Below are 6,571 nucleotides of genomic sequence, written 5' to 3' on the forward strand. Positions count from 1 at the left end.
TGGCTACAGGTGTAAGTGCTACGTGTCGGTAGTCATTTAGGCAGGTTACCTTAGTGTTCTTGGGCACAGACACTATGGTGATCTGCTTGAAACATGTTGGTATTACAGACTAAAACAGGGAGAGGTTGAAAATGTCAGTGAAAACAATTTGCCAGTTGGTCAGTGCATGCTCGGAGTACATGTCCTGGTAATCCGTCTGGTCCTGCGGCCTTGTGAATGTTGACCTGTTTAAAGGTCTTACTCACATCGGCTGCGGAGAGCGTGATCACACAGTCTTCCGGAACAGCTGGTGCTCTCGTGCATGCTCTCGTGCATGCTTCAGTGTTGCTTGCCTCGAAGCGAGCATAAAAGCATTTAGCCCCAGTCCATCTGGTCGTGCTGCTGTTCCAGTGTCAACTGTTTTACCTGCGGCTAGGGAACCCTGACCTGTTCACCGGATATGCTACCTTGTCCCAGACCTGCTGTTTTTGAATCTCTCTTTCTACCGCACCTGCTGTCTCGACCTCTGAATGCTCGGCTATGACAAGCTAACTGACATTTACTCCTGAGGTACTGACCTGTTGTACCCTCTACAACCACTGTGATTATTATTTGACCCTGCTGGTCCTCTATGAACATCTTGAACAATCTGGCCTTAAATTGCCATGTACTCTTATAATATCCACCCGGCACATCGAGAAGAGGACTGGCCACCGCTCAGAGCCTGGTTCCTCTTTAGGTTTCTTCCTAGGTTCCCTGCCTTTCTAGGGAGTTTTTCCTAGCCACCGTGCTTCTACACCTGCATTGCTTGCTGTTTGGGGTTTTAGGATGGGTTTCGGTACAGCACTTTGAGATATCAGCTGATGTAAGAAAGGCTATATAAATACATTTGATTTGATTTGTTTGATTTGATTTGACTGCATAGCAAAGGAAAAGCAGCCAACAAGTACTCAGCATATGTGGGAACTCCTTCAAGACTGTTGGAAAAAATATTCCAGGTGAAGCTGGTTGAGAGAATGCCAAGAATGTGCAAATCTGTCATCAAGGTAAAGAATGTCTACTTTGAAGAATATAAAATATATTTTGATTTGTTTAACAATTGTTTGGTTACAACATGATTCCATATGTGTTATTTCAAAGTTGGGATGTCTTCACTATTATTTTACAATGTAGAAAATAGTCACAATAAAGAAAAACCCTTGAATGAGTAGGTGTGTCCAAACTTTTGACTGGTACTGTATATTTTTACAAAAAATATATATGGGGGATTAGAAATGATGCAGACAATTACATTCATGGAAGCTACAATCTATCTGCAATATTAGAGCTGATCTGCCCCCCACCAAAAAAAACATATTAAAAAAAATAACAAACTCAGCAAAAAAATAAACGCCCACTCACTGTCAACTGCGTTTATTTTCAGCAAACTTAACATGTGTACATATTTGTATGAACATAACAAGATTCAACAACTGAGACATAAACTGAACATGTTCCACAGACATGTGACTAACAGAAATTGAATAAATTGTCCCTGAACTTAGGGAGGGTCAAAATCAAAAGTAACAGTCAGTATCTGGTGTGGCCACCACCTGCATTAAGTACTGCAGTGCATCTCCTCCTCATGGACTGCACCAGATTTGCCAGTTCTTGCTGTGAGATGTTACCTCACTCTTCCACCAAGGCACCTGCAAGTTCCCGGACATAGCCCTCACCCTCCGATCCAACAGGTCCCAGACGTGCTCAATGGAATTAAGATCCAGGCTCTTCGCTGGCCATGGCAGAACACTGACATTCCTGTCTTGCAGGAAGTCACGCACAGAACGAGCAGTATGGCTGGTGGCATTATGCTGGAGGGTCATTTCAGGATGAGCCTGCAGGAAGGGTACCACATGAGGGAGGAGGATGTCTTCCCTGTAACGCACAGCGTTGAGATTGCCTGCAATGACAACAAGCTCAGTCCGATGATGCTGTGACACACCGCCCCAGACCATGACGGACCCTCCACCTCCAAATCAATCCCGCTCCAGAGTACAGGCCTCTGTAACGCTCATTCCTTCGACGATAAACGCGAATCCGGCCATCATCCCTGGTGAGACAAAACCGCGACTCGTCAGTGAAGAGCACTTTTTGCCAGTCCTGTCTGGTCCAGCGACGGTGGGTTTGTGCCCATAGGCGACGATGTCTGGTGAGGACCTGCCTTACAACAGGCCTACAAGCCCTCAGTCCAGCCTCTCTCCACCTATTGCGGACAGTCTGAGCACAGATGGAGGGATTGTGCGTTCCTGGTGTAACCCGGGCAGTTGTTGCCATCCTGTACCTGTCAGACAGGTGTGATGTTCGGATGTACCGATCCTGTGCAGGTGTTGTTACACGTGGTCAGCCACTGTGAGGACGATCAGCTGTCCGTCCTGTCTCCCTGTAGCGCTGTCTTAGGCATCTCACAGTACGGACATTGCAATTTATTGCCCTGGCCATATCTGCAGTCCTCACGCCTCCTTGCAGCATGCCTAAGGCACGTTCACGCAGATGAGCAGGGACCCTGGGCATGTTTCTTTTGGTGTTTTTCAGAGTCAGTAGAAAGGCCTCTTTAGTGTCCTACGTTTTCATAACTGTGACCTTAATTGCCTACCATCTGTAAGCTGATAGAGTCTTAACGACCGTTCCACAGGTGCATGTTCATTAATTGTTTATGGTTCACATGGGAAACAGTGTTTAAACCCTTTACAATGAAGATCTGTGAAGTTATTTGTATTTTTACGAATTGTCTTTGAAAGACAGGGTCCTGAAAAAGGGACGTTTCTTTTTTTGCTGAGTTTATATCCTGCCTATTTCCCTCTCTCCTGATTTTTGGCGAATGAGTTAAAACTATTCAGCTTCAGCTAACCATCCTAAAATCTCTAGAAATGAGGAGGTGTTTTTGGTGTAGCGGTAATGTTATAGCCCTACTATGCTATGGTATTATATTCAGTTCTGTTACGTAACATGCAAATGAATCCTTGTGTGATCTTGCTAGACATTGATTCTTTGATCTAACTTTACTAAACAAGCACCATTGTGAGAAGTGATAATCTTCTATTTGTAATAATTGTAACAATAATAATAATAAGTGATGAGTATGACTATTATAGGTGTAGGCAACAGATCTTGATGAGATGTCATTTCAAGCGAAAGGACTGAAAGGACGTTTTAAGCAGAAACGTGCAACGGACAGCGCCAGGATCGCACAATGGTGTTAATTAAAGAAGTTGAACCAACTTGTGGTGCTGAAGGATAGTTGAAGGATAGTTTACATCCTCAAGGCCCCCCAAAAATAAAATAAAATGCCAATTTACAACGTTCTGGTTGGCCAAAGCGGTCAAGACTCCGACAGGTTTTGGCAGTGCACACAGGTACCCTAATAGTTCATAATTCTCGCCACTGCCAGAAAGAAGACAGGAAGAAACCTCCATTTACCTACCTCTGGTATACATATTTATTTGGTTTGCCATTCCATAGTTTTTGTGGTAATTAAATAGAATTTATTTAGAATTGATAAGAATACATTTTCCAGAATGCCAGAGCCCTGCAAAATGACCTCCAGCAGGCCACAAATGTGCATGTGTCAGCATATGGTCTCACAAGGGGTATGAGGATCTCCTCTCGGTACCTAATGGCAGTCAGGCTACCTCTGGCGAGCACATGGAGGGCTGTGCGGCCCCACAAAGAAATGCCACCCCACACCATGACTGACCCACCGCCAAACCGGTCATGCTGGAGGATGTTGCAGGCAGCAGAACGTTCTCCACGGCGTCTCCAGACTCTGTCACGTCTGTCACATGTGCTCATGTGCTCAGTGTGAACCTGCTTTCATCTGTGAAGAGCACAGGGCGCCAGTGGCGAATTTGCCAATCTTGGTGTTCTCTGGCAAATGCCAAACGTCCTGCACGGTGTTGGGCTGTAAGCACAACCCCCACCTGTGGATGTCGGGCCCTCATACCACCCTCATGGAGTCTGTTTCTGACCGTTTGAGCAGACACATGCACATTTGTGGCCTGCTGGAGGTCATTTTGCAGGGCTCTGGCAGTGCTCCTCCTTGCACAAAGGCGGGGGTAGCGGTCCTGCTGCTGGGTTGTTGCCCTCCTACGGCCTCCTCCACGTCTCCTGATGTACTGGCCTGTCTCCTGGTAGCGCCTCCATGCTCTGGACACTACGCTGACAGACACAGCAAACCTTCTTGCCACAGCTCGCATTGATGTGCCATCCTGGATGAGCTGCACTACCTGAGCCACTTGTGTGGGTTGTAGACTCCGTCTCATGCTACCACTAAAGTGAAAGCACCGCCAGCATTCAAAAGTGACCAAAACATCAGCCAGGAAGCATAGGAACTGAGAAGTGGTCTGTGGTCACCACCTGCAGAACCACTCCTTTATTGGGGGTGTCTTGCTAATTGCCTATAATTTCCACCTTTTGTCTATCCCATTTGCACAACAGCATGTGAAATTTATTGTCAATCAGTGTTGCTTCCTAAGTGGACAGTTTGATTTCACAGAAGTGTGATTGACTTGGAGTTACATTGTGTTGTTTAAGTGTTCCCTTTATTTTTTTGAGCAGTGTATATAAATTAATTGGCGAGGGCACTAGAACAGTCTGCAGTACCCGGCCTCACCCTACTAGAATCTGAAGTCAAATGTCTACTATTTGCTGATGATCTAGTGCTTCTGTCCCCAACCAAGGAGGGCCTACCAGGGCCCTGACAACAATCTTCCCTCTAAGACTGCCATGCAGCTCCCGGGATTGAACTTCACTCAAATTTCTAGAGTTTTCCCATATATTTAACACTATCAACAATTCCTTTAGTGTAGCAATTGTGATCAAATCAACGCAATATTAGCCGCTTTCAACGCAACATACCGAAACAAAACAAACTGTGCAAGAAACTGTGCAAGACAAAATGGAACAAACACCATATTGAGACTGCATTCAGAATTCTGACAAAACATCCTCTGTGTACAACGGAAAAAAACAAATAATGCACTCAGAGCAGATGATCAAAATCCAGAAAAGAGCCATTGAACCACCTAAAAGGAAGCAATACCCAAACCTTCCATAACAAAGCCATCACCGACAGAGAGATTAACCTAGAGAAGAGTCCCCTAAGCAAGCTGGTCCTGGGGCTCTGCTCAGAAACACAAACACACCCCACAGAGCCCCAGGACAGCAAAAGCAACACAATTAGACCCAAACAAATCATGAGAAAACAAAAAGATAATTACTTGACACAATGGAAAGAATTTACAAAAAACTGAGCAAACTAGAATGCTGTTTGGCCCTAAACAGAGAGTACACTGTGGCAGAATGCCTGACCACTGTGACTAACCCAAAATTAAGGAAAGCTTTGACTATGTATAGACTCAGTGAACATAGCCTTGCTATTGAGCCGAAGGCGGACCTGGCTCTCAAGGATATGTGCACAATGCCCACAAAATGAGGTGGAAACTGAGCTGCACTTCCTTACCTCCTGTCAAATGTATGACCATATTAGAGACACATATTTCCCTCAGATTACACAGATCCACAAAGAATATATATATATTTTTTAAACATAATTATTTTTTTTTTAAACATAAACTCCCATATCTACTGGGTGAAATACCACAATGTGCCATCACAGCAGCAAGATTTGTGACCTGTTGCCACAAGAAAAGGGCAACCAGTGAAGAAACAAATACAACCCATATTTATGTTGATTTATTTTCCCTTTTGTACTTTAACTATTTGCATGTCGTTACAACACTGTATATAGACATAATATGACATTTGAAATGTCTTTATTATTTTGGAACTTCTGTGAGTGTAATGTTTACTGTAAATGTGTATTGTTTATTTCACTTTTGTTTATTATCTACTTCACTTGCTTTGGCAATGTTAACATATGTTTCCCATGCCAATAAAACCCTTGAATTTAATGACGAGGGAGGGACCGAGACCGAGCGAGAGACCGAGAGAGAGAGAGACGTAGTGACAAATGCATGGTTTGTGCAAGGGCCTTGTGGCGCAACGGTAGCGCGTCTGACTCCAGATCAGAAGGTTGCGTGTTCAAATCACGTCGGGGTCAAACTATTTTGACCAACAATTACTTCCACTACTAATTCTATGACATGATATATTTATGATTGAATACCGTTGAGACACTGTAGAAATGCAATTCTACTGAAACCTGAGCTCTTCAGGCTGTATGCTGTGGATAAATAACTAAAGAGTATACATAGGGTCTGCCAAACTATGTTAGTACAGTAACACAGGGATGGACTGGTACCAGAAGTCAGCACTGGCACTTCTAACACACCGGCCCATTTTTCTTCTTGAAGCCCCCATTACTAGTCAAACACTGGTCATTCTGCACTAGTCTTTTTTTTGACAGGACTACTTGGCTGAAGATGTACTAATCAAATCACATTGTATTTATCACATGCGCCCAAATACAACAAGTATTTCACCTTACAGTAAAATGCTTACTCACAAGCCAACAATGCAGTTTTAAGAAACATACCCCCCAAAAAGAAAGAAACAAAAGTAACAAATAATTAAAGAGCAGCTGTAAAATAACAAT

General features: G+C 44.0%; 1 non-coding gene across 1 annotated transcript; it reads left to right on the top strand.

Moving 5' to 3' along the window:
* Positions 1-6,004: 6,004 nt before the first annotated feature.
* trnaw-cca (transfer RNA tryptophan (anticodon CCA)) lies at positions 6,005-6,076 on the top strand. Its single transcript has one exon. It is a non-coding gene; the product is annotated as a tRNA-Trp (tRNA).
* The last annotated feature ends 495 nt before the right edge of the window (positions 6,077-6,571 follow it).

Source organism: Salvelinus alpinus, chromosome 11 (genome assembly GCF_045679555.1).
Source record: "Salvelinus alpinus chromosome 11, SLU_Salpinus.1, whole genome shotgun sequence".
Classification (NCBI taxonomy): Eukaryota; Metazoa; Chordata; class Actinopteri; order Salmoniformes; family Salmonidae; genus Salvelinus; species Salvelinus alpinus.